Below are 27873 nucleotides of genomic sequence, written 5' to 3'. Positions count from 1 at the left end.
TCATTCTGACTGGAGCTGGGGTAATCTGAACTAAAACAGCCTTTTAATAGATTTTCTTTATGTCTCAGTCCTCATCTATAATGGAAGTAGTTGTACTTTCTTGTTCAGAGGGTGAATGCATCTACAGACACCTGTGCTCCTCTTAGCTTTGAAATGTAGTGAGAGTAGTTAGTAGGGCTCGTCAGGATTTCTCCAGATTTTGAATCTATATTTGGCATAAATGACTTAATGTCAAGATTGAGTTTTCTGCAGGAAGCATCAGCTTACAACTCAGTCCTACTTCTGCAAAGCGAAAAAGTTCATTTTCTTATTTTTCCATTTGTGATGGTAACATTTGTTGAGAACAAACATGTTTTCATGAGAAGCACTCAGTGATAAGGCTGCTGATTGCCACGCTTCCATTTTAACCTTTGCCTCTCTGCCCCATTGGATTTTTTTTTCCTCTTTATTTTTCTTCTATTTTTGGAGAAATAGGTATCCTTGATCCAGTCGTTTGGAAAGAAGGTTGGTGGAGCAACTACACTAAGAAATTGTTCTTTCTTTCTTAATATAGATGTTGTAACCCCAGTTGAAAGTATTCCTTCCAAGTCTGAAACTATAGAAGTTTGCTAGTAAAATGAAAATGAAAGAAGATAACTCATGCTCAGGTGTCTGTGGAGATGGGAGTGAGGAGGGAATGGATGGTTCTAAATCAGATGGCGAGATTTGCTGGTCCGACGTTACTGCTCTTTTTCAAACATTGTGATGGATTGTAATGCTTGTAAGTGGGGATGGTGGTGGGGAGTCCAGCTGGCTGCTCAGTAGCTGTAGCAGTTCTCAAACGACCTGGCAGAAATTGGGTGAAACGAAAACCTTGAACCACAGAGAGTCTCTGCTTGGCTCAGGGCTGTAAAGGTTTCATTTGCCAAGGGTTTAGCTGTGGTGTGATTCGAACAAGCCTGGGAAGGGGTGACCCTTACTCTCAAATTCTTGCCATTTAAATCCCAAATGGACAAAGGAGGATAGTACTTTATGATAACATTTAACTTCTGTTTTTGTTGCTGTTATCGTAAGCAACACCATTGACAGCAAATGGACACAGAAATGCTGTCTCTGTGCTGTGGGATTTCAGCCTGAACATGGGCTGCAGGGGATCCAGAGCTGAGACTGGGGGCAGCTGGATGCCTTCTGTCTCCAGGAACTGGGATGTAGTGTTTGTCCTCTGCTTCCCTGTGCACTTGGTCACTGTTGGTCTGACTTCAGACTTGGGGGATGAGCAGCGTTCTGCTGGGGCTGCCTAGTGACACTGGCCTCTTCCTGGAGGAAAAGAATGGCATTTATTTGCTTTTGAATTGCAAAACATTATCCTTTGTTTGAAACCCAAGCTCTGTGGTGCTCTTATACTGCATGAGAATGAAAGTGAAATCAATTATCCTTCTTTGATCAAGAAGCTGGGTTGCATTCAAGTGAGAAAGTGAACTGCCCCCCTTTTTTGCTCCAAGTCTTGCCAATGGGGCTTAGCAAAATGCAGACAGCAAGCAGTGCATGCGGGGGGCAATCAGTGAGGCTGCTCTGAAAATCTTCCACTTCCAGGAACACAAACAGCATGAGGCCAGCAGCCTGTGCTTGAAAGTACAGGTTCCAGTCCTGATGTGTGTTACAGACATGTAAATCACAGCTGGCAGCACGGGGAACTGCTGAAAGGTCACTCCAGTGTGGGACCCGCAGGCTTCCTGGCACGGGCACACAGATTCCTCTTGTTCCTTAGCTATCCTTCTTTCCTTTCCATCTTTTTGTGTGTTTAAGATAACAGGGCTGTGCTATGGTTACTCCTGCTGCTGGGTTGCTGTAATGGAAATGCTAAGTCACAGCCTGAAACGGTGATTGAGCACCTGGTGGGAAGGCAGGGCCAACCCAGTGGAGCTCAGGTGCATGCGATGTACCTGGGTGACTGGAAGGGGTGGAGCCTGGATCCACCCATTCCCAGACCTCATTTATGAGTTGGCAATGGAGGTGAGGGTGTCTCTTGCTGGAGATCCCTGCCTACCTGAGGCCTTCTAAAGGTAAACAGCTCTTTTCCCTTATTTCTGCATCCATGGCTGCTGCATTTGGTCTCGTTCTCATCTGCTGTAGCCAGAGTTTGCCACCCTGCTGTTGTCATCCCATTCTAGCATTACAGTTGCCATCCCTGCACTGTTGCCCAGTTGCCCCAGCTGGGAGCCATTGGGACGCTGCAGGGATAGCTGCGTGCAGCTTCCTTGTCTACTACCTAAATGTGTCATGCCTGAGTAACTTCCCATGTGTTTTAATGCTGCAGTCTATCTGAGGAAGCTGTATCCAGCCCCACTGTGCCTGGAGGAGTATGGTATTCTCCTGCCCTGCAGCCTGCAGGTTTGCTGTTCACTTGCTGCTAACTCCTCCCATCCCAGCTGGTGCTGACAGTCCTTGCTGCAACCAGGACCAGGGGTTTGGAGGTGATAGGTCCCGTAATTGCCCATTTTGACATGTGTGGTGGTGGCAGACTTGCAGGCAGCTCACGGCTGAGAGCAATAAAAAAGGGGCATGTGCTTCCTCATAGATCAAAACTCCACTTTTGCATAGCATGCTTATTGCTTTACACCATCACAGGATCTGGCCTCCAAGTAAAAGCAGCAGCTGGGCCCATTAGTTGTTGGTGTGTGTATTGGTGAATTTCTGAGCAGGTGCTGCTGCTGGCAGTGCTGAAGAGCAGCAAAGAGAAGATGTCTCCAGCTTTAGTTATCTTGCATGATCTTTGTGTTAGATAGCTTCAGCAATGTTCTTTTGAATTGAGCAGTTTAATAAATGAAACCTGAGAAGCACGGGAACGAGTAAGCACAGAAAGCTGATAGGGATCCTGCAGGCATCAGTGTCCTGTGTTAGCAAGATGGGTCTGTGTCTCAGGGCACGTGTTCAGGTGTAGAGCTTCCCGTGCATATAACCTGAGTTTTAAGTCAGTGTAAAACTCCAAGCTGAGATTTTCATAGGAAGGATCTTGTTGTCCTAGCTGTGCAGTGCATGGGGAGCTTACACAGCTCTGCCAGTGATGGTCAGAACTGCTGGAGCACAGGAATTAACTTGAGATTTTTGAGCTGGGGACTTTGGCTTGCAAACAACAAACATTGGCACTGTGTGGGAAAGACATAAAAACGCATATGTCAAAGCAGTGCAGGCTTTTAAGTGTTTTTCATTTAAAATGAAAAGGTCAGATTGAGTGGGGCTGTCATGCGGGGACCTGTACATGTACCTGCCAGCCCTACAGGAGCAGACCCCTGTCAGGCCGTGCTGGTGGCTGACTCTCTGAACTTGTCAGTGCTTGAAAGCTGGCGGCCAGAACAGTTACAACTCCAATTTTCCTCGTAGTGCTCAGGCTGAGACTGAGCTTCCCAGTGTGAGGCTGCTTTATCCCAGCTGCATTGGTGTTCAGGCTGCGGCTTCTACAAGTATAACGGTATTGATTTAAGGGAACAATAGTAGGAATTGAACTCTGGGTACTTGTAAGACTTTCAAGCGTAAACCAGATTTAAAGGTAGATCAGTAAACAGGAAGCCTTGCTTTACGTATTGTTCTTGTGCTTTAAATGAAGGTGTTTTTTTTACTGTGAGGTGTTGATCTGTGCTGGCAGTGGCACAATGTTGGTGTCAGCAGTAGTGCATGGGCTGCTTCTGGTCATCGCATCTCAGGATTTTACACTTAGATCACTTTCACCTTTGTATCTTTCAGTTGGTGGGATGGCTTTATGTGGCTTTATGGCTGGGCAGCTTTTTGTGAGCTGTACCTTAAATTTAGCTAGTTGGGGGGGGAAAAAGAAGAAAATATGTTGTGAAAGTTGTTCTTCTAATAAGTCCCTGTTACAGTACTTTGTTCAGGGACTGCGCAGTGCTTTGACCGTGCTGACTGATTCCTGCTGTTTGGCTTTGCTTTAAAATGCTTTTAAATGACCAACTGCCTGTTGAAATGCTTGAGGGTGCATTAAAATAAGTGGTCTGTACTGCACTAAGCATAAAAATAGAGACGCACGTGTGTGCACATCCATGCGCCTGGACTGGGAAGTCTGACCCTGCAGCTGCTGCTCTGAAGGCACGGGCACACTGCTGTGCTGGGTTCTGCCAGATGGGAACTGTGTTCTGCAGAGCTGTGTTACCAAACGGACTCTCTGCTGTTACCTCTTGCAGTGCTGTAATTGCAATCTGGAATTTGTTGGTGCAGGATTATAATCAGAGTTAGACACGTGTTGACCACTGAGCATCCATTGTGGTAAGCTAGGGAAGGGGTTGGGGGTTGTGTAAAGCAAAAAGATGTCTGTTAGTGATATTTCTGCTTGAAAAGCAGCTGAATGTGCCCCACAGAGGTTGTTGGAAGAAGTGGGAATCCCAGAGGTGTCTCCTTAGGGCTGGTCTTTGGAAGTATTTCCCTGGGCATTCCAGTGGAGCAAAGTCTTGTGTTGACGGTGATCACTGGGGTGTATCTGTGTGTTGTGCTCTTCCCCTGAGCCAAATGGGATGGGCATTGCTGAGGAGGCCTATGGAGCCGTGTCGGAGAGAGGGGCAGGTGCTTCTTTGGGACAGGGTGCTGTCCTGTGGCCCCACATCAGCTCTGGGACATGGGTAGCCATGAGCTTGGGAGAGCTGAAGCAGGCAGGAGCAGGTTTGCTGCACGCCTGTGGCCATGCAGTGGGATAACCAATGGGGACAGCCACAGCAGGGAGGAGGGAGTGTGGGTCAGTGAGCTGAGTCTGCTGGCATCCTATGACTGATCTGATAAACATTTCTTGAGTTAAACTCGTTGAAAGACAAACCTGAGCCAAGGTCTTCTAAACGCAGGTTGGATCCCAAGAATATTGTTTTACCTGGAGCTCCCAGAGGTGCTGTTGTGGATTGAATTGAAACAGTGTTGGAACCAGAGGGGAATGCTGTTGTCTTCTGCCTTTGCAGATAAGACCGAAGGGCATATTGCCAGGAGCCTGTGGGAAGGACCTAAATTGTATATAACTCTACATCATTTTAAAATGAAAAGTAAACTTGCGCAACCATAATATTTGCTTGCACTTGTCTCCTCCTTGATGGATGAAGAGAAATTGCTCCATGGCTGAATTCAGCAGCAATAAAACTGTGCAGTAACTCATATTCATTCCCCAACCCTGTGGTGAGTGGGAGAGGCCACTGCCATCTCCGGTCCCGTTTGTCCTCATTGCAGCTGAAGGCAGCACTGAGGCTCTCAGGGACTTCTGTACCTGCCCTACCCACACCTGGCCCCTGTGGGCTGGTGCCAGCTGGGTCAGGTTGGGCATCAGTGTTCTCTTGTGGCATTGGCGTGATGGAGATGTTCTGCTGCTCAGAGACCTGTGCTGTGAGCCACCTCTTGTGTTCTGCTGTATGTTGATGATGGACTTATGGGCTCACGCACATCCTTATGAGCAGTGCAGGTAAAGCAAGCACAAGCCTGATCTGAGCGTTTCCATCATTACGGCAGCAAACAGCAGGAGGTTTTTTTTGTGTTGAGATGTAATAACGAGGCGATCCTGCACTTATCATCAACAGGGATGGGGATGTCGGAGTCCTGGGGTTGTGGCTGGAATGAGATGATGCTGGGCAGGGGCAGGAAGGAGTGCGCAGTTCAGATGCTGCCTATCTCTGTGGATGCACTCGGCAGTGTGTCCGGGTGTCATGCATGCAGGGTGCCACTTGTGTTGCCTGGCCAATGGCAGGCTGACCTCTCTGCTCTACCTGCGTCTGCTGCACAGGGACACACAGCAGCAACCCAGTTAAAGCAACAAATTCCATGAGCTTCAAAACAGGAATAATACCTCCTACCTCCTCTGTTGGCTCAAAGGACAGATTTAAGCTGTTTCTCACATTTTGTGCTTCATTTTATGTCTTGTACAGCCTTGCATCCCTACCTTTACAAATTGTCACATCTTGTTATATTCCTAGTGTGACACCTTAAAGCTTGGTGATTAGAGGTGGTGATGTTTGGCTTCGTGGGGTGCAGAGGGTGACTTGCTGTAAAGCAGTTGGGAAGTGTGGAGGCTTCAGTCTGAAAAAGCTGGGGAAGGAAAACGCTCCGTTTCCCAGAAGTTGTGTGGGTTAAGTTGCAAGTTTTAGAGAAGAGCCGTCGGAAGCCCACCCGGCACGCATCACACGGTAACTCTCTCTTTACAGGGCTGTGAAAGAAACCCAAAGTCGTGACTCCAGCAGCACCCTGCGTGTCTCCAGAAGTCCCGTTCCGAGTTCATCCCACCGGCAAGGCTGTGCAGCGCGGGAGACGGTATGTAACCACGTTTCACAGATGTATGGGGTGACTTCTCAGCAGGATTTGTGGCTTTTTCTGACAGTGGCATATTGTTTGTGGCTCTTCTAGGGGAGAAAAGTCTTTTAACTGAGTGCGGAGGGCTTGGGATCACTAGAAAACGGGATAGAATGGTGATTTCCTTGTGCTGTTTGCTCAGTGAGAGCTGGGAGAGAAAGCACAAGCAAGCAGCTGTGAGTGTTGAGGCTGTGGATACGCTGTGCTGCATGGTGGATTGTGTGGCAGCACACGGTCATAGGTGGTGGTTGGGTGTGCTGACAAATGCATGCATAAGAAATGCATGTAGACATGTATATGCATACACGGGTGCAGTACAGATCTAGGCACATGGAACCAAGGATGTGCAATGCATATATAGTATATACTCTATGATGACATGTGAGAGCTTGAGGGTGTATATACCAAATGTCTGTATGTTCTATATATGGCAATAAGGAATGCATATGCATTCATGTTCTCTTTTTTTCTTTTTCTATCTCTTCTGTGTCTCTGTGAAGCTGTTGCAAAGCTACCAGATTCAACCTCCTGGGGAGCCTTTCTGGCCAAGGTTTTACAAACCAGCACCTGCTTTGCCTGTCTTACTTTCTATATTTATTCCCTTGCACTCTGTTTTTGCCTGTGCCTGCAAAGTGAAACTGTCCTAAACATTTGTGTTAACTTTTGGCTGTGCAGGACTTCAGCTTGCAAGTCCTAAGCCTGCTTTTGTGCGTGTTGTGGGGGGGGGAGCATGGGTGTATGTATCTCTGTGATGCTGCAGCAGTCCCTGTGCTACGTCTGTTGTGCAAGTTGTGCTTTCAGCCTCTTCAAGACATTTTTATGAATGAAATATTCTGGAAGTCCTGCTTTTGTAACGCTGCTTAAATGAAATTAGTCATGCCTGACCCAATGTCCAAGTGATAATGAGCTGTGCTGCTGTGCAGGAGGCTTGGGTTAGATTTTATTCCCAGACCCCCCAAGCTTTTACTTTTACCCTGGAGGGTTGGGAATATGGCAGGGAGAGGGACTGGTGGTGCAGCTAAGAGCTCCCTGATTCAGCTCTGGTGGCACACAGATACGTCCAAATGACAAATCACTCTGTCATTTGGAGTGGAAGGTGCTCTTAAACAGAGGCACTGGACGCTCATGCTTAGGTACCAATGTTTAAGCACAATAGTAAGAGAAGTCATAATGCCATTTCAATTGAGAACCCGAAGAGATGTCCTAATGCCACACAGAGGGTCAGCAGGCGTTGCTGGAGGAAACACACATCCTTACTCCTGGATGCTGGGTCGCTGTTGTGCCCCATCCATGAGGCTGCAGCACTCTCTCCCAGGCTCTGGGCGCAGAAGGGCTGTACTGGGCTGTCTGCCAAGAGCCAGGAGCTGCCTTGTCCTCGTGTGCTCGGTCACCGTGACCCAGCCCCTCTAACAGCGATATTCATTTCTGGCATGGGAGTCCTGCTAAGGTTATGCAGCCAGGCTTCAGCCCCAGGAGCCATAAAGCGTACCTCGTCTGACCTCTGTGCAAAGGCAGCAGCAGTTAACAGCCTTTCCTGGGGTTTTGTTTCCCTGTCCCCAGTGTGTGCCACTGCCGCCTGCATTCCTCTCTGGTTCGGTAAGCCCTTTGCCTCTTGAGCTGACACAGCTGATATTTCCCCTGCTGGCAGAGCAGGCGAGGTAGTGGCATTTAACTGTTAAGGAGATCCTGGCTTCAGTAGTGCTGTGGAAGCCCGGAGCAGTGGGGATTGGTGCATTCCCAGGATGCATTTTTGTCCCCTTCCTTACCTTACTCCTGCTTCATCCTGCTGTTTCTCCTGGCACTGACAATACCTAGGAATTGTTTTTTATGAGGGGCTGAAAATATCTGAGTTGGCAAAACTTTCCCAGGCACGTTTACAACCCATCTTACCGTGGTTTTGGAGCGTCTTTTGCCATGGTGGCTGCAGTGCCCAAAAAATCTTTGTTTCTGACCATGGAGAACATTCCTCCTGCTGGCTAGGTGGGACACATGGCTCTGGGGAAAGGTTTTAGGGGGTTTAAGAAGTGTAATTGATGAACTGCCCACAGAGAGTTGGTCCCAGCCTGCATTTTGGGAATATGGTTGCGCTGGCATTGCCTGCTGTGCCACTCAGTGCCATCTGAGCTGTTAGATGTTCAGAGCTGCCTCTACAACTGACTGTAAGGACGTGTGCTGTGCTGCCTTGTAAGGTTTACTTTTTGCAGTGGAAGTGACAGATGACTGAGTTAAGTGTTTTATTTCAAAAGACAGAAAGCTTTGTTTTCTTGTGATGCACAGGTTTAGATGTTTCCTGTCACCTGTGGTGTCAGGGACTAAACTCACACTGTCTTGGACCCTGACCTCTGTCACTGGAGGTAAACATGAAGCTTCTGTTACTGCAGAATTTTGGCTTCTCCTGCAGTGTGTGCTTTGGTATCAGTGAAAGCCAGATGTGCCGTAATGACACTTTTATTTTTACTGCTTTTTGTGGCCATACATGGGCAGAGTCAGCTCTGGAATTCCTTTCCTACAAATTCAATAGCATCTTGTGGGTGGTGCTGGGGAATCACTCTGGTAGCACTCCCTGGGCAGCCTGTTCCCCTTGAAAACATCCCAATTTGCACATTCCTCAGTGCTGTGTTCCTGGCTGCAGTTACCGGGAGACTGCTGGGGCAGAGGGGCTGGAAAGGTTTTGCTTTGCTGGTGGGCGCATTCCCCTTCTTCTGGGCTGCAGGTTGGCACAGGGCAGCTGTGGGCGGGTGGGAGAGGGCTGTGCTGTGTCTGATGGTGGGAGCGAATAGCTTTTGTGTGAGGACAGGCTCTGCCCAGGAAGCGAAATGTCTGCCTCCCCACCTTGCTGCACAGGCTGAGCGTTGCTGTTGGAGTGGAGAAGTACGGTGTTAATCTGCTCCTGTCTGCCGTGGCATCCCTGTGTCATGCATCTCCACCCAGGTAGCAGTGAGCCTTTTCTCTTGAAGCCTGGGGGGGCTTCTTGTTGGGACAGAGAGGCTTTTGATTACAGGCTGGAAGAATGGCTTTGGAATCTAGGGGTGCTGTTGTCCTGGACCTCGTTTTAGATGCATGGAGATGTTTGCTTGTCCAGGACATGTTCCTCTGCAGAGGATCAACTTTTTGCAAAGAGCTGACTGGCTGAGTCAGATGAGGAGAGCTTTTCCCTGTCCCAGCTAAGCAGCAGGAGCAGGACCTCAAGGCCACGTGCAGTCCTGATTGTGCCTTACTGGCTGGGTTGGCCTGATGCCCCTCTCAGATGGGTCTGGTCGCTGGGTCTTGTCTTTTCTGGTCACTACAAGCAGAGCCTGAATTTGCCTGTTGGGTTTCCTGGTAAGGTAAGGGATGAGAGGAATGTTTCCAATAGCAATTGCAGCTGAAGGATGATGCTTCCTGGACCTGCCCCTGTTGTGTCTCTCTATTCATCCCTGGAAGGGGACAAAAACGCCTATTGTCACACACTGAGCCAGGAACGGCGTAAGGCAGGATGCGGCAGCGGCGCGCAGCCCCAGGTTCAGACTGCGCTCGGGTCAGCAGTGGTGATGTGTTCAGTGTTTGGAATTCAGGCTCAAGAGGGGCAAGTCGCCCCCGTGCCAAAGCCAGGCAAAGAAGGGTGATTTTTTTGACATCCTTCGGAGTTTTGATCTCCATATTTGGAAATGTTTACCCATTGCTCTGATCTATTGCAAGGGAGGGGAGGTGACTCAGGGGCTGGTGGAAGCAGGATTTGAATTCCTTTAGTAAAGGGTTTTTTTTTTTTTCATTCTTGTTTTGGAAGCTTCTTGTGGTCACTTTTCTCTTTTGCTGCTGGACCTTGTTCCAAATTTGATCTGTGCGAGAGGGAAGCGTATTAGTGCAGGAGCTTGCCTGGATGCTGGTAAGTGCATCATTGCTGCTTTAGCGAGCAACCTGGGGTTTTTTGTTTCATTTAGTGGGATTGCATCAACGTACGTGCGTGGCTGCTGGTGGAGGCAGGCATGCGGATCAGCAGTCAGCAGAAACTGACCCAGCGAAACCTTCTGTAGCAGGGGAAGGGAGCTTAGTGGCTTGGGCTCAAAGGCAAAATGTTTCTCCAGGCCTAGGTATAAAGATAATTTAAGCTCCCGTTCAGTCATGCTCTTCCTTCTAGTTTCTGGATAATGCAGTGAGGCAGCGAAGCAGTGTAGAGTTAAATGGGTATATATGCATGTGGTCAGCAAGTAAAATATAGCTTAAGAAAGATTTGTCTCCTGTGTGAGCGTGTGTGTGTTAAAGAGGCTGTGTAACACATGGATATATTTATTTCAACTGTTAATGTTTAACTGTCCTGTTAGAGAACTGCAGAAGTTTAGCATCTTTAACTGGATGAAGGAAAAGCGTATGGCTTTTGCTGTGACTCTTTATTTTTCCCTAGTGAGAAGTTTTTTCTCCATCTGATACTGCAGCTGTCTGCTTCTCTTTATTTTTCCCTCCTTTCCTTTCTCCTTCCTGAAAGGAAACCGCGGTTCATCCAGAAAGTCAGGGATACAGGAGAACCTGGAGCATGCTTGGCTTCCTGTTTTATTCATGGCAACTACAGCCATGCTCAGGAATCTGGAGTGGAGATCCACCGTGCTGCATTCCTCCTGTCATTTGGAGCATGTAACACGGGCAGAGTGCTTTTAGTGGTGGCTCTGGGGGCTGCCTGGCAGCGAGCCCTGTGCCTCAGACACAGTCACTGCACCTCATCCTGGGCTCGGGAAGGGCCATTGCTGAAATACAGTGTGTAGTTCCTCCGTTGGTTAGTGGTGCATGCGTCCTCTTTGCTAACTGGTATTTTTAGGCTGACTTGAACTTGGTATCATACTCCCCTGATTTTAAGCTTAGTTCTCTTGTTACGAAGTTACATCTTTGTTTTTCTTTTGCCCTTTTAAATGAGGATGAAAACTTCTCAGGAGGTTCAGTTTTCCTGGGGATGTGGATCAGATCTTTTGGGTGCACAACTGGCTTGGTTGCTCTGGGCAGGAAGTGTTTGGCATAATTAGCGCAAGGGGAGGATGTGAGCTGAAGAGCATTCTTTTGCAGGGGGTAGCGGAGGAATTGCTGGGGTGTATTCCTGCAGACAGGATGGGTTTGGAGCTTGCAGACTTCAGTTGCATTTTAATCCTTGTTGTTTCAACAAGCTACTTGAATTACTGCAGCTTTTGGGATCAACTTGCTGTGCTGGGCTTCATCCTCGTGCAAACGTAACCACAAGATCATAAAGGTTGAAGAAGCCCACTAAGATCACCTAGCTCAACCCCAACCCATCCTCACCATGCCCACTGACCATGTGTCTCAGTGCCACATCTCCATGCTTCTCAAACACCTCCAGGGATGGCGACTCTCTCACCGCCCTGGGCAGCCTGTGCCACTGCATCACCACTCTTTCTAGGAAGAAACTTTTCCTAATGTCCAACCTGAACCTCCCCTGGTGAAAACTTAAGGCAGTTTCCTCTTTTCCAGTCACTTTTATCTGGGAGAAGAGGTTGACCCCCACGTTGCCACAGCCTCCTGTCAGGGAGCTGTAGAGAGCATTAAGGTCTCCTCTGAGCCTCCTCTTCTGCAGATGGAACCATCCCATCTCCCTCAGCCACTCCCCATTGTGCTCCAGACCCTTTACAGCTCTGTTACACCTCCCTGGACATGCTTCAGGACCTCAGTGTCTGTCTTGTACTGAAGGGACCGAAGAACTGCTGCCCTCTCTCAGCCTGAGCAGAGAGAGGAGGTGATGGGCTGGATAATGGGCTGCTAGGGCTGCGTGTGGGGCTGTGCAGCATGCGAGGCGTCACCTGGAGACCTGCTGAAGGAGCTCTGCTTCCTTGGCTGTGTGTGGCAGTGTGGTGAGACAAGGCCCATCACTCCATGTGTGCTGCGCTTTGCACTTGTGTGCCTCCTGCCCAGTGCTTCCAGCTTGGCTTTGTGTTGGTAGCATTGAGTTGTGGCACATCCAGGCTTTGCCAGCTGCTTGTAGCCCAGCTTGGTGTTTGGGGGCAGCACTGCAGGACTGGAAGTGATGCTGTTCTGTTCCCCTAGCAGTCTCTCCCTTTCTGCGCTTGTTGGAAGACCAAGATGAGCGGTGCAAGGCCCAGTGGGTGATGGAACCCAGGGCCTCAGGGCTGTGCACTAGGGCTGGTAACCTCCCATGTGGAACCTTCTCCGTGAGATGTCTCCGCTGGATGGACCCCAAGGCTGAGTGTCCCTGTAGGCGCTGGGCCCAGGGCTGGAAGCACAGTGTTCTTCCTCTGGTGTTTCTTTGAGACCTGGGCAGATCCAGTGATTGCTGATGCTAACCAGGATCCGCAGCGGATGAGCAGAAAGGATTTTCTGCTCCAGGAATGGAGCCATTAAGGGCTGACTTGTAAACTAAATACAACTCTGTAAAGACTTTTTTTCTCCTTCAGGCTGGCACCCTGTAAACACTCAAGCCTGAGAAGCTTTCCATGGCTTCCGTGGACCTCAAGCATGTTTAGAGAGCTCCATGCCTGTGTTTCTTAAGCCTCTTGTAATGATGCATTAAATGCAGAGGATTTGCTTTAGCTTCCAAGTAAGCAGTATTGGTTCACTGCCCATCCTTCCGCCTGGCTGTTGCTTCACATTATCACAGCACAACTCACCAGGCTGGCACCATGCAGGATGTGGCAGTGGTGACACTTGCTGTGCGACCCATTGGTGTGCACTAAGGGCTGGGTGCATGTGTCCCACAGCAGGTAAGAGGAGCTGCCCCAGATAACATGGGGATAGCACATGTGGGCAAGGAGACAAGATTATACATAGATGCCTCTACATGTCTGATGCTTTGCTGAAGTTTCAGAGCTCTGCAACACTGAAGTATGTCTGCAGGTAGAGGGAAGCTGTTTTCCTGGTGGGTGCAGGTGTAGAAGCTGAGGCACCACATGGCAAATAGGGGCAAGTGCAAATCTCCTGATTCCGTGTGACTGCTGATGTTCAGTTCCCGCAGGCAAGCATTTCACAACTGTATGCTGAATAGTGCTGTTAAACCCATTTCTCTTACTCTAATAAAGCCATACTTTTCTGAGCAAGAAGTATTTCTACATCAGTTGCTTAAATGTAAGCCAAGTCATCTCGAGTATTTCATAAAGGTGATGTATGTTGGCAGTATGTGACACGACCTCAACATGCATCATTATTCCGGAGTTTCCAGATGGTACTTTACCTAATTGTGCCACTGCTCCTTCTTAGTATCTGAGCAGAGTGCAGTCTTCTAAGAAATGTCTGTGGTTATTAGCTTTATAATGCACATTCCCGTGTAACAGCTGTTGCAAGCAGCAGGAGGCCTTACTCTCAGCCTCATTCTTCAGTTGACTTTGAGGGAAATTCACTCCTGTGAACCAGGTATTTGTGTCTGGGTGAGATCTCTCAAATGAGGAAAACCTGTTGGCCTCTGGTGAGTGTGCCAGTTAATGGACTCGTGTGCCCAGGAGGGACAAACAAGTTGCTCCTGCTTCCTTACTGGCTAACTGTGCATAGGGCTCCCCGGTTGCCTGATGTGGGGGAGACTTCATTTTAAAGAAATTTCAGGTTTTGGAAGCATGGCTGCCTGCAGCAGAGAGGGAAGGAGTTCTTGTGCTGTGCTGTCTCACACCCCTACTGTGAAAATATCACACGGACGTGTCCCAGAGAAGCTGTCTGTTTTGGCAGCTCCTTCCCTCCTACATGTTCGTTCTTCAGGTAAATCCCTCTTAGCTCTGCCAGCCGTTCCCCCTTCCTCCCTGAAAAGTCATTATCATCTCTTGAAATTAAGGAAAAGACAGGAGGAGGGAATAAAAGGATGTTGAGAAGTAGAAAACAATCAATTAAATAGTACATAGCATGTAATTTTCCTTGGAAACTTACCATGAAATTGAGGAGCACTTTAACAACTAGTAATTTAAATTGCATTTGAACACTGCTAATGGGTTGTTTGCATGGGGATTTTGGTCATTTCACAGCAGGCCCTCGTCTTTGGTACCCCTTCACTCACTTAAAAGAATAGGAATAAATAAAAACCATTGTCCTGTAGATAAGTGGTCCAACTGTTGCTGGTAAAAGGTGATACTGTAAGATCCTGTTAGATTCAGAACTATTTGCTTCATTAGTGTCAGCTTGTCCAGTGTTAAATTCAAGGGAATTCATTGGTTTTGATCTGAAGAAGCTTACAGGGCTTGCTATTGCTGAAAGGCAGGAAAATGACGTTATCCCTGCTGTGCTTACAAGGATGTTGGAGGTAGAATGGCTGCAGGGGCTGCTCCAGGCTGACCTGGGATCTGTAAGCTGTCCTGCGGAGGACCCCACTCATCAGAGTCATCCCTGTGACCGCAGTATGGGTCTGGGGCTCACCTGGGGACGCAGCCCGTGTTTCTGTCACCCAGAACAAATCACAACAGCCTTTTGTGAGCTGATCCCAAAGGGAACAACAGCGAGGTGTGGATCAGCTGTAGCTGTGGGATGTTCTTGTGGAACTTCTTAGGTTTGCTTTTGTAATGTTTAGTGCTCTCTTCCACCGCTATACTGTTTAAATGCCAGCGACTTTCAGCAAAACATAGTAGATTGTGTGCTGTTTTGCCTCTGGTTTTAGTGGGAACGGGCCTTATGGCAAGGCAGAGGCAAGTTACTTGTTGCCTGTTGCTGAATGAACATCTCATTTTCAGAGCAGGGTTTTTGCAGATCCGTGGGCACAGCTAGCATATGGAAGGGGGGTTCCAGTATAAAAACAAATCTGGCCTTCTGTTTCTGGATGTGTAGGTTGTTTCTTAGAAGATGGAACCTTTAAAATCTGTCCCTGCAAAACGTGGCTGTTAAATTCTTCTATTTCAGAGAAGCAAGGCAGCTGCCTGCATTTAGATAAGCTATAAAAAGACAATATTTTCCCAAAATGGCTTTTTAAGCTCTACCTGCTAGACAGCTCAGCCAGCATGGGTTCAGCAGGAGCGTGCCCACCACTGCCCTTCTATGCATGAGACTATGAACCATGTGAGAACTTCTGGGCAAGTATCCAGGGCAGCACTAAGCATCAGCCCTTCAGTTTCTGTCCTGGGGAAGGATGCTGCGCGGAGAACTGCCTTCAAGCAGCTCTCCCTTTGCTCTGTTGGTTTGGTTGTTCTTACAGGACATTGTAAGGGGAGATACAGATCAGATATAAGGAGTAAGTTTTTTATGATAAGGGTGGTGAGGCACTGGCACAGGCCGCCCAGAGAGGTGATGGGTGCCCTGTCCCTGGAGGCACCTGTGGTCAGGGGGACCACTGGGCTCTGAGCGCCTGATGGAGCTGTAGATGTCCCTGTTTATAGCAGGGCAGTTGGACCAGCTGACCTTGAAGTATTCCTTCTAAATCAAAATGATCGCATGACTAGGTTTTGTTGTTTAGAAAACAATTGCTTTAACTTCAGTTTTTAATTTTATTTGCATCTTTCTTGTTGCTGCCTTGCCTGCAATGGCCATCTCCTTTAATTGCACGGTGCTGTTAGTGTTCCCCCTCCAAGTGAGTTACTTGAATGTGTTTCTGTTTGCTGTGCAATCTGAGGATGGCTAAGTTGAGATGAAACTGTTAACAAAAAATGTAATTTTTCCTAAGGGTAAGGATGAGGTTTCTAATAGTATAATAGACTTATCATTGATGCTTCCCGACACAGATGCTATCCACAGTTCTTTTAGTTATCAGCTAGTTATCTGCAGAGACGTGAGTGCAGAAGGCTCTATCAGGTAATCTCACTGTTGAAACCGTTGGGACTGAGAGGGATGTGGCTTCTGAGTGGGTGAGTGAAGAATATTTTAAGCTGGGGGTTGTGAAGGTCAGCATTTGGGGGTGATGGAGGCGGTGACCTCGTGTGGGCGGGGGGCTGCTGGGGGAAGGCAGTGGGAGGTCCACGTGGTGCAGAGGGGCCAGAGAGCAGCAACGTGTGGTGTTGGGAAACTTCAGGCAGCTCAGGTTCTGCTGAGATAAGGGACCAGCTGATAGCACCAACCCAGTGAGCTGTCTAGCAAATACTCTTGCCTTTTTTTTTTTAATTGGTTGAATAAGCATCTTAATGATTCTTGCAAAGTGCTGCACCCACTGCACGAATCCCCTATCACGTGTGGGTGTTGTTGTCAAACAGACAGCAGCTTCAGTGCTCAGCACTGACATGGAGAGTTGTATGCTCTTTTTCTTGGTGCATCGGCCTCTTGGTCACCTCTTGGTGCCTTCTGTGTTGTGCCTATCCCTCTCTTCACAACTTTCTTCTCCTTGACAGGGTTTTCCATTTTAGCAGTCCACTTATCTCCCCTCCCCAAAGCAGAGACACTTGGCTGGTAAAAGTCAATATATATCTGATAGCAACTCCTTCAGTATCTGTGTGTCTGTCAGTATCAAAACCCACTGAAAACTGGAGGTGTCTGGGGTTTGAAATAATCCCAGTGTGTTATTTGTGGCCGTCTTCTTCCCTTGTTAGTGCGTGCGGTGTTCCCACAAGTTTCTGTGTGTCTTGTGGTTGGAGCTCATGGGTGAGCGGTGCAGGTAAAGGCCCTTTGTTTGCCCACCTCCCTTCCTCAACCATTTTTGAAGAATGCTGATAAAATTTAAGTAATAGCCTTGTAGCTGAGAGATAAGGAAGAAAAAGTCTTAAGAGCTGATTAGTTTGCTGTGGAGGGAACGCAAACACCAAGGGAGCTCGGTGGAGGGAACTGACACTGAGCTACCCTGGAATGCTGAGATTGCTTATTTATCGTTTACCCTCCTCATAAAAGTGCTTTAAAAGTGGAGAAGAAGCCAGTCCTCGTCCTTAGGAGTCTGCAATCAGAGACGGTCAAACATACACTTGAGGGCTGGGTGAGGGAGGGCATGGGTGGTTGCTGGAGATGGAAATCTAGATAAAGGGGATTCCTAGAAGAAAAGGACTTCAGAGGTGGGAAGTGTGGCTGATGGAAAAGGGTATTTAATGCGCCAGAGTGGATAGACAGAGGAAGGTGAATTGGTATGGAAGGAGGTGAGAAGACCTGAAAGGAAATAAGGTTGAAGAGGAGGGCAGAAAATGAGAAAAGCCGTGGGAGGAAAAAAGAGCAGTGAGGCAGTTGTGGGAGGGGACACTGTGGGCTGCTGTAGATGAGAGTCAAGATGACCTTAACTTTTCTTTTTTGTGTGTTAAAAGTTATGCTGTAACTCAGCTATTGGGATTAGTCATCTCTCAGTGTACGAAATATCAGTTTCTACCTTGAATGGAGAGTGTTGGTTCCATCTGAATCCCAGAGCTGGAAGATCTCTTGGCTGGGTTTGAATGCTGTGTGCATCTGATGAGGAGCTGGGTGGTTACCTGCCATGAAATTTTGTATGTGCACCGATGCAAAAACCCTACTAGGCAAGTGCATAAGGAAATTGCCACATTCTGCTTAATGTTATCAAAGTTAGTCCTCCAGAGAAAACAAATCACAGATGGGCTTGTATGTGTGTGCACATATTTAATATGGATGTATATGTTATGAATTGGCTTTCAAGTGAGACAGACTGCACTTCAATGAGATCTAATGGGAAATGGGTGGGAGCAGTGGGTTTTGCTGTATGCTATGGCCAATACTATGGCCAGTGTCCATGGACTGGAAAGCTCTCTGAATTTTCCTGAAGCAGCAGTAACAACTTCATCTTTCCCCCCAAATCCAATTCCCCTCCTTCTTTCTTAATTTGTTTTTTATTTTTGTTTTGGAGGATCTCCTGCCTGATCAACATCTGTTTTTTGTGTCTCCTTCCACTGTTGATGCTTTCCAGATCTTTCTTCTGGTTTCCCATTTTCTCTCCAGACTGGTCCTTTCCTGTTTTTCCCATTAGTTAGAGACAACTTCTTTGTAGCTGGTAAATGGTGTGGGAATTTGAAGGGCGTCTCCTCTGGAGCTCAGTCCATCTACTATCATGGTATGCTGTTTCAGCAGGAAAAAAGCCTGAGCTTAGAGCATCTGAAATTGCCCATTATCTAGGCTCATTTCTTGTAGTCCATAATTTGGGGGTGGAAAGAAGAGGCGAGTCACTCTAAAAATGACTAATTCCACCATAGATCGATACAAAATGTTCCATTACATTTTCATTGTCAAAAATGACTCCCCTCTCCCACCGCCCCCCTTCTTCTGTGAGATGCTGCAGAGGCTGCACAGAGATGTGGTCTCGTGGTGCACATCAGTTCATGGTGTGGCCAGCCTGGCAAAATGGCACCGTGATCTTAGCTGAGAACTTGCTTTTTGAATGAGCTGGGGCTGAATGTGGTGGGGACGACCTGCTTTCAGAGGGGAAGAGGTTTTTGGTCACTGTAAGGGGCTTTCATGTTGCTAAAGGCATGGAGCAGACCTGTTTGTTGAGGAGTCACTACCTGCTCTCCTCTTTGGCAAGAAGGCCAACAGATGCACAAAACATAAGGCAATATAAAGAGACATAATAGAAAGTGTCATGGGATATCTGCCAGCAACCTCCTTGGGCTGCTGCCACTGATCTCGGGCTGATGAGACATTTCAGTGGTGCGTCTTTGCTGAAATTTCTCATTATCTATAGTGGTGTGGGGTGGAGATGCAGATATTGGGCTTCCTTGTGCCTTACAGATATTTACACAGCCCTTGGCTTTTACAGTACATTTAGGGCAGTGATATTACCCTCCTTCTAATTCCAGTAAGTGAGGAGGCTAAGGGACTTGCCCAAAGCTACACACACAGGCACAAACATGCATATGCGTTCATTTGTATGCATGTCTATGTATACATACGTCAAGGCCAGGGACTGATCCAAATTTTCTGCTTCCCTTTATTTTGTCTGTCTTCTTGTGGTTATCAGAGGCACCTTCATGGGCAGAGTGATGTAGCGATAGGCAAGAGATTGTGCTGGTGCACAGCTTTCACAGCCTGGTGTGGATGCTCTCTTTGGGGCTGTACCCATTGGTGTGGCATATCCACATCTGCCCGTGAAGGAGACAGTAGGTATCACTGCACTGATCCATGCATCCTCTTGTAAAGGTTGCAAAGTGTTTGAATTAATAGGACATCTCCCACCTGCCTCAAGCGAGGCCTTGATCTGCTGTTAAACTTGCAGCACTGCTTTATAAGCAGAAACAAGACTGACTCATGGGACCCATTCAACCTGTGAGGGAGTTCAGGGGCATCCCTGGTATCAGTAATTTTTAGCACACATAGCAAAAAACGACATCTTCTGCTTCATCTTGCACTGGGAGAAGGTCTTGTGAGGAGCTGGATGGTTTGGGACTCCCATGAGCTGTAGTGTCAGGAGCAGGAGCCAGGATGCCCTGCTGGAGCTCTGGGTCACTGCTGCTCTGCTTCTAAGCTGATGCTGCAGAAACTGAATGCTGAATCCAGGGCTCACACAAATGTGTTTACTTAGCAAATGAAGGCTGGGGAGAAAAAAGGAAAAGCCTCAAAGCAGCTTTGGGTGTTTTTAAGTGGTGAAAACGAGAAATTCCTGAGTGGACGTAATTATTGCCTGTTTAAACAGAAACTTACTTAGTAGCTGAAATATCAGTCCCTATGGAATAGTTCTCCTGGTGTGTCTTTTTCATCTCTAACCACCTGCCCTCTGGGCAATGCCTCCAAAGGTGCTGGGCATGGTGTTTTCAGCTGGACTGGCACCTCGCTGTGCCTGTTTGCAAAGGGCATTGGCTTCTTTCTTCCTTGGCTTTATCCACCTCCCTGACTGGCAGGGCAAAATTGGTGAATGTGTACAAAAATTCACCCATTTGTGTCACGTGTGGGCATCAAATGCCTGGCATTTGTTTTGCTGGAGTTGTTTGGTCTCGCTGAGTGTATATGCATGTAGAGATATAAGTGTCTAAGTATATACAGTTGTTGAGAGAGGCAGGTATACCACACTGATGTTTCTCAGGGCTTCAGACAAGGCACCAGATGTCCTTATTTGCTGTAATCCCAGGGGGAGAAGGTGCAAAAGGGACCCATCCCAATGCTGAAGGGCTTTTTTCCCGTTTGACCTGTGTGTGTTGTGCATGTGGGTGATGGTTGTCTCAGCCTTATTGATGGATGCTCGTGGAGTTGTCGTAGTATCCTTTGGGGAATGGGGTACGTGGTGGAGACAGAACAGATGGTGAGAAATCTTTGGGTGTGACCTGCACACTAAAAATTCACAGGGTCTTACTGGTGATACGTGTGTCATACTACCAGCTGACTATGTACCTGATGCTATTTATGCTTATGTACCATCAATTTGTTTAAAACAAATATAAAATACGAGGATATTTCAGAGCACTGTGCTGAGTGGTCACAGTGAGACTGCTGCTCAGAGCATCCTTGTTGAGCTTAGAACACCGCAGCGAGTGCTGCTATTGCCCTAATGGTTGGAAAGGCAGTGACCTGGGGCTTTCTGCTCATGTTAGAACATGAAAAAGTTCTTTTTTCCTTTTATAATTTTCTTTTTGAAAACACCAGTCAAGTGTCTTTGTGGTGCCTGCTGCAGTGGTTGCGTCACCATATACTGTTGTCCACTTGCTCTTTAGAGGCTCTTTTGTTATTCTGATGCCACAAGTTTTCTTTTCCCTTAATAGTTCACCTATAAGGAGCGGTCTGCAGGATGTGATTCACCGAGGCTACGCTATATTTGAGCCTGGTGATGCACACTAGGTCCATAGCAGGTATAAGTGGCACTGTGGTACCTTACATTACAGTCTGTTCTGTCAAGGCTGTTCTTCACTGCTTGTTAAGAAACTGTGTTGCACTCCTTGCAGTTTATAAGACTTTGAAAGCTTGACATGGACATAATGTTCCTCCCCAGATGTAGCTGCCATGTCGCTCAGAGCAGTTCTTTTGTTGCTCTTGACTGCTGAAATTAATGTGGAGCAAACTCAGAGATGTTTGAACAAGCTGAGTTGGCCTGGTAATATCTCTTTTCCCCAGGCAAACACACAAAGATGCTCAGCCCTCCCTCCCCCTTTTCCTTCCTCTCTCAGCCTCAAGACTGTCCTGCTATTGTTGATTGCTTGTGTCCTGCACAAGTGTTCTTCATTTGTCCCTGGAGAACTCACAGGTTGCTGCTCATTTGCTTCCAAATCATTGTCCTTGCAGTCTTGAATAATACTCCCATTGAGCAGGTAGAGCTGATAAAATCACTTCCAACACAGCTGACAGCAACTAGGTCAGATCCTTTCTCACTGTTTCCTGACAGGAGAAAATAAAGTACACATGAAAGCAAAATACATGAGTTTTCCCCTCCGTCTCCGCTCCCCGGACCCCCCAGTCATGGTTTCCTCAACAACAAAAGAGAAGTCACAGCCAATCAGTTCCACAGAAGAGTCTGAATTTCTCAGAGTCAACGTTTCCATGTCTGACAAAGTTTAAAGCAGAAAAAAAAAATAAAAATGCAGAGGCTGCATGTGGTCTGGCATGTGGCCAGGCAAAGAGTGCTCTTTGGGGTGATTATTAGGTAGATAACTGTATCAAGGGCTTAAACATCGACCTGGTTGCGAGGGCTGCTGCTCTCTGTTTGAAATGCTGATGCATGTTTGATGCTTATGAGGAAATGAATTGCGCAGTCTGAAACCACTTTTTTCTTCTTTTTTTTTTTGTATTTTCCCCCCACAAAGTTATTCAGTGCCAGTGCAGTTCCTGGGAAGTGATCACAGGTGCTCCATGGGGAGCTATTGCTAGTTTTGAGCTTGCAGATCTTTTTTTTTTGCTATTAGGACCAACTCTCTGTTAGTGCCTCTAATAGGAACCACACTCAAGAGTTTGCACATGTTGGAGGAAGCTATGTCCAAAGGGAACTGGGCTGCCTTACAGATCTTATAATCCCTCCTCAGAGCCTATCTCAATAAGGTGAGGGAAGTTTTGGGGGCCCTGGGCTCTGCTTTTGAGGGTGCGTGTATACAGAGGTACTCAGGGGCACAGGGAAACTAAATCACTGGGACTTCAGTGCCTCAAAGCAGAGAGGGGCAGGAGGAGGTGCAAGAAGATATGATAGGAAGGACAACGTTCTGGTGATCCTTAAGGACTGAGACATAATACTTACTGCCCTGGAGGAGCAGGAGCTGATGGAGAGAGATGCACAAGGCAAGGTGACACGGGCAGAGTGGCAGCCTGGGAAGTTTCTTGTCAAGTGCTTCTTGGAGACCGACAGAAGAATGTCTGTTTGCAGTGCTGCTAGATACCACGTATCTGTCTATGTTCCCATCTATATATGGTATGTGCAAGGCTATATATAAATGCTTTGGTGGCTGGTATTTTGGCTGATACACTCACAGTTTTGTGCCACATTGAGAGATTTAAAAATATCTCCCTGTTCCAGGAACTTCTATACCATGACAGATGTCATCTGGCGTGGGGAGTGGCTTCTGAAAAGAGAGCACAATGCTGTGAGCGTACTATGAGCCTTAGGAGTCTATTAGATTATTTATTGCTCCACTGCCACCATAAGACGTGTGAGGTGCATTATTTCTGCCTGTCAGTTTTTTCACACGTTCAGTCAGGCAGCATCTGTCACTCCTCCCTGCAAGTCTCTTGCTTTCATTCTCAATGAACTTGCTTTCCAGCTGGAAAGGAGGCAGAATAAAGGTTTCGGGGAGTACTCGGAGCTAATGAGCGAGTTCATTAACAATTACTTATTTACCTTGGAGTCGTGCCTCTGGGAATTAGGGTCTCACCTGACGGGGCCGCCCAGCCAAGACATGGTCACCCCATGCTTGCTGTTTCATTTCAAGGCGAGCCTGCAGACCTGTTGTGTCAGGCACTGTGGAAACCCAGTGTGAGTCAGACCTGTCTCGGTAGCACGAGATGGAGTAGGATAGGAAACAAATGAGAGAGGACATTCTTTTGGGAGCAGTACTATGGTTCCCCAGACCTCAGCTCATCATCCAGGCACCTGGCAGTGCTGCCTTGTCTGCAGGACCTGTAAGAGTGGGCACATCCCTTTTGTGCGGTGGTCAGGAGGTGCTGGCAGGGCTGTGCCAGGCATGCTGTGATGGAAGCAGTCGGAAGGGGAGCACTGGCACTGCCAGCGAGCATTGCTCATACATGCAGGGCTAATTCTCTGTTGCTCGGGCTTTGGACCAGATCTGGGTGGAGTCCTTCAGACTGGCAGAGCCTGAAAACATGTTGGGGTTTGCTACCTCCTTTGCAGAGCTCTAGTAAACAGGGAAAGGCTGTGAGAAGGGAACAGAGCTGTGAAGAGTCATATCAGATCTGTCTTTTTTTTTCCACATTGGGATGCTTGTCCTATAAGCAAACGGTTGAAAGCCAAAGCATTCCCTTCTGGGTTGGCTGATGAGGGTGGAGACTTCACTGGCGAGGGGCAAAAATGATCAGCGGAGCAGTAGAAGTGTGTGTATTGAAGGTGGGATAGGAGCAGTCAGGTATTGCTGTGAAGATGGACCAGATGGGGAGTCCTTGTGGGACGTGCTTGGGGTTTGGTTCCTGCCTCGAGCCTAGCAGGTGAACCGTGTTCCCTGTTCTAGTTACCATTTGCACTGCACCAGTGCCAGAAGTGTTGAATGGGTGAGGATTTCTGCCTGCATTTGAGGGTAACCAGTGAAACATGCGTGTGATGGCTTTGGGCTCATTGGAGCAGTGAGACCTTTGGGTCCACTCCATGGAGCTCTCCTGGGGGAGGACTTTGCAGGGTGGAGCCTTCATATTTTCTCTCATTTTGTTCAATCCCTCATTAAGGTCACAAGCAATGGGATACCTGTAGTGGTTTTCTGTAGGTGCCCTGTAGATCCCTTCCAGAACTTTGGCCCAGTCCTGCTCACTCTTGCCCAACCATGTACGCAAATAACTCATGATATTGAGCCTGGTACCTCCCTTTAACTGGAGGTGTCGTGGAGTCCCACCAAGGGGCAGCCCACAGCTTTCCCTGACCTTGCACGATGCCCTTCCTGCTCTCAGCCATGCAAAAACCCCGGGTATCCACAGTGCAGCCCTGGCTCTGGCAACAGATGAAAAACAAAATGCATAGAAAGCTTCAGGAGCGTGGGCAGCATGGGGAGGGTGGAAAAATAGCTGGGGCGTCGTGTCACCGGATGCCAGGAAGCAGCCCAGCACTGGGGTGAAAGACGAGCAGGGCTGTGGCAACGGGGCTGGCGGCACATTCTGTACATTCTGCAGCCTCGCAGCACGTGGGGCCGTAAGGCAGGCTGGCGGCCATGCGTTTCACTTTCAGGCATGTAGCTGAGCCGGTATCTCGTTATCCTGACACCCACCAAGTCTTTCTCTTTCTCTCTATTTTTTTTTTTCCGCTGTAGTTTTAACTGAGGTGCACTTGTTTATCCAGTGGAGCTCTGTAGCCTATAAACAGGATGTCTCACTGCTTCCTTTCAGCCCAGCAACACTAAACCGCTTCGAGTGCAGATAGTGCTTCAGTAACACTCCCCAGGTCTGAATCAGCCTCGTGTCAGTCATGGCTAGCACCATATGAGGCAGCACCTGCATCTATCTGAGTGTGAATCTAACAGGTGCCCACGTGGATATGGACTGAGTTGGCAATTGTGAACAAATCCATGTTCCCAAAAAGGGCATAAGTGCGTGTTTTCATCGGGATGGCTATAATGCAGTACCAACTGAGACGGTGTCCTTAATGTCCATTTTGTAAAAACAATCTATTTTATAAAACCCTAAGCCTGAAAAACCTTTTGGAAAAACTGCAGCTGTTTCAATAAACATGGCTTTCTAAAGGTTCTCCCACTCTACTGGGAACCTGGGGTATGGTGGCATCAAGAGACTGAAAATGAACCAGAGCACGCAGGAGGTGACCCCAGTAGTGCTCTTGATGAGGAGCAAGATGTTGAAGGGGGGCTAAAGGTCATTCTTCAGAAGCACTTGTTGATTTAGAATATTGAAATCACAAATACCAGTAACAGAATGGAGGTTTGGTTTGACATGTCGATTGTCTTGACTTTAATGTTCAAGGTGTTCAATGATTTTTAATGATTGTTATCTTGTAAGCTCTGCCTCGTGTGATGTCATTTAGAACTCTCGTTCCCTTATATCTATCATTACTTTCTTGTAAAGATTAGATATTCAAAGAAACTTAAGTTTCCAGACCTCATGGGAGTGTGGAAACGCTTTGGAAATGTGCTCTATACAAAGAGCGAATAAGGGGGAATTGCTATATATACTAACTCTTATTGTGTCAGTTTTTAAGCCAATCTTATCGGCTCTGGGGTGGACTAATGATTTGTTATGTTCAAGACTGGAAGGCAGGTCTCTAGAAGAGAGATGAATGTTGTCTGGATTTTGTTGGGTCGGGATGCCCTTACGTTTCTGTAGAGGTTTGAAACTTCTACGTGCCACTTTAACTGATTTGTCAGAATGTTTTGTTTACACAGAAGTATTCTGAATCTGCTACTGAGCTTTGGTTCAGAATAGCTATAGAAGAACAAGTTGTTCTGCCATCGCTCTTCTGCGAGCACCTCATATGCATGCAGCTTCGTTCCAAAATGCACATGCCTTTTTTGACTTTGTTCAGACTGTGTTGGAAGGTGAAGCAAACTAAAGTGGGGAGGCAAAATTCTCTGCTTTTTCCTGAAGTAAATTGATTTGTATTGGGCATCTTTTCCACAGACATTTGTCTTTTGAAGTTATCACCTGAGCAGGCAAATCCTAAGTCGTGCAGCTGGCTGTGACAACCTGGAGTTTTTGCAGTTCATTTTATGCTAACACAGCATTCTTAGCAGATCACGTTTCCTATAAAAAGCTGGATGATCCTGGTTTTAATAGAGGAGCCAGCGTGCTCGCCTTCTGTGCCCTGTTTGGCATGTGGTCCTTTTGTATGACCAGGCTGGTGAGTGATGGAACGTGCTTGCATCTGGTTGCATAAGGGGCTGACACAAATGAATGGGGTGATGAAGCTGATGTTCCACCTGCTATACAGCTGTCATTTCAATAAAGATGTGCTCCTGATCCCCAAAACATTTACCAATGGCATTGGTAACATTTAGATTGTTTTGCTTGGTTTATGTAAAACAGACACAGATTTCAGCGAGCTGGTGGGTGGTGCTGCTGTTCTGGGTGGGCAGCATGACATTGCCAGGGGTCGCAGCCCTGGTGGGGCAGGAGGACTTGCAGCAGCAGCTGATGCTCTGCAGCAGGGCCTGGGCTTGCAAAATGGCCCAACCCCACAGGCAGGAGGGCTGTGGGTTGAGTTTTGTTTTTGCAGGGTGCTGTGTGACCTCCCGCTTTGCTGGTGCTATCCAGCAGCCATTGCCTCTCCAGTGACATGTTTGTGTCCTGCATCTCGTGTTTCCCAGGGGAAAACGAAGGTGCATGGTACGAGCTGGGCTGATTGCACACTTACCTGCTGGCTTTCTGTTGAGATCAAGCAGTCAGACCAGTGGCAAATCTTTCTCTTGACTGCACCACAGCTTGGTGCTGCACTCATCTCCTCTCCCGTGAGCAGTGTGACACCTCCAGTCTGTTTTTTTCCTTGCCTTTTGGAAAAGAAGATAAAAGAACAAAGAAGAATAAAGGTAAACATTTCCATGGTATCCAAAACCTGTGGTCAAACCATCTCCCAACATTGCAAACCTCATCTTTGCAGAAGGGTGCCCCAGTGAAAAGCCAGCAGCTTTCCTTATTGATGAGGAATCCCCTCCTTTTTGTTCCAAGTGCCTTTCCTTCCCTTTCTTAAAAAGCACTTGAACAAAGTGCTGGCAAATCCTTGCTTTTGGGCACTGGACCTTGGTCTGGAAGGCAAGGTGCTGGTTAAACAGTAACAGGAACATGTAGACTGGGTTTTGGCTTAGGGTGATGAGCAGCAATGGATTCTGTTCCCCAGCGCCCAGGGCTGAGCTGCTCTTGGCAGATGAAAGACACACCTGAGTTGTTGCCACAAGGGTAACAAAACAAAGGTTTTTACTTCTTACCTACAAGCTTGAGCCCTTTTCATGTAGTTGGTGACTGTAAGTCAGCAAAACAAAGTTTATAAGCTTTGGGTGGATCATATGGGGAACATATCTTGGTTGGCCTGGCCATTTCTTGAAGTGGTTTTCATGGGTAGAGCTACTCCATGCTCCTTGCAGCAGCCTGAAGTCAAGAGCTATGCACTCTTCGCCATTGTATTGTGTTGAGAAACTCTCCTTCCTCATCATGTACCTGGGCAAACGTGATATTCTCTCATCTGATGGGACTGACCGGTCGGTACAGGGTTCCTCCTCAAACAGGAAGGTGAACTGGGTTAAAAGTGATAACTTTAGCCATTAGCATGTTGTGTAGGACAGAGATTGCCTTCATCTTGTGTCAAATGTTTGCTGATGCTCCTATAGACTGAGGAGATGACGTGGCATGATGATCTCCCTGTGCTTCCTTCTTAGTTTGCTGTGTGACCAACTGTTGAGAAACATGATGGACTACTTCATAAATTACTACTTCTGTCCTAAATCTTGCGTAGCTGATCTTGTGAGTTAGCCTGGAGGGATGTAATGAGACTCATCTGCTCTTTGTTCCTATCTGATCCCCTCTGGACCTTGTGGCACTTGGGAGTAAGATATTGTATAAAATATGTCGAAGTTTGGTCAGAGATGAGGGAACAGCTATTTTTAACACATTCAGAAATGGTGATTGAAAAGTGATAGAAAGAGGGAATATATATACTAAATACCTTAGTAGGTAAAAACCACTAAAATTTTG

General features: G+C 47.5%; 1 protein-coding gene and 1 long non-coding RNA gene across 11 annotated transcripts in view; one reads left to right on the top strand and one right to left on the bottom strand.

Annotated features, from left to right (window-relative positions):
- LPP (LIM domain containing preferred translocation partner in lipoma) overlaps nucleotides 1-27873 on the top strand; it is a 318284-nt gene that overhangs the window by 15238 nt on the left and 275173 nt on the right. For 6 of the 10 annotated variants that reach the window (XM_015291433.4, XM_040705617.2, XM_015291432.4 and 3 more), the window contains one exon: nucleotides 6159-6264. The gene's annotated coding sequence lies outside the window, so the exon portion shown is untranslated. Of the gene's footprint in view, nucleotides 1-5707; nucleotides 6079-6158; nucleotides 6265-6803; nucleotides 6854-27873 lie in introns of those variants that run through there. The other 4 variants (XM_046898474.1, XM_046898475.1, XM_046898477.1 and 1 more) reach the window with 2 other exon arrangements.
- On the bottom strand, nucleotides 16811-26867 carry LOC112533004. Its single transcript, XR_005862506.2, has 3 exons — nucleotides 26773-26867; nucleotides 26543-26675; nucleotides 16811-21414 (listed from the first exon to the last, which is right to left on the bottom strand). It is a non-coding gene; the product is annotated as an uncharacterized LOC112533004 (long non-coding RNA).

This window comes from Gallus gallus, chromosome 9 (genome assembly GCF_016699485.2).
Source record: "Gallus gallus isolate bGalGal1 chromosome 9, bGalGal1.mat.broiler.GRCg7b, whole genome shotgun sequence".
Lineage (NCBI taxonomy): Eukaryota > Metazoa > Chordata > Aves > Galliformes > Phasianidae > Gallus > Gallus gallus.
The sequence above is the reverse complement of the archived record's forward strand: the minus strand, read 5'-3'. Positions and strand labels throughout refer to the sequence as shown.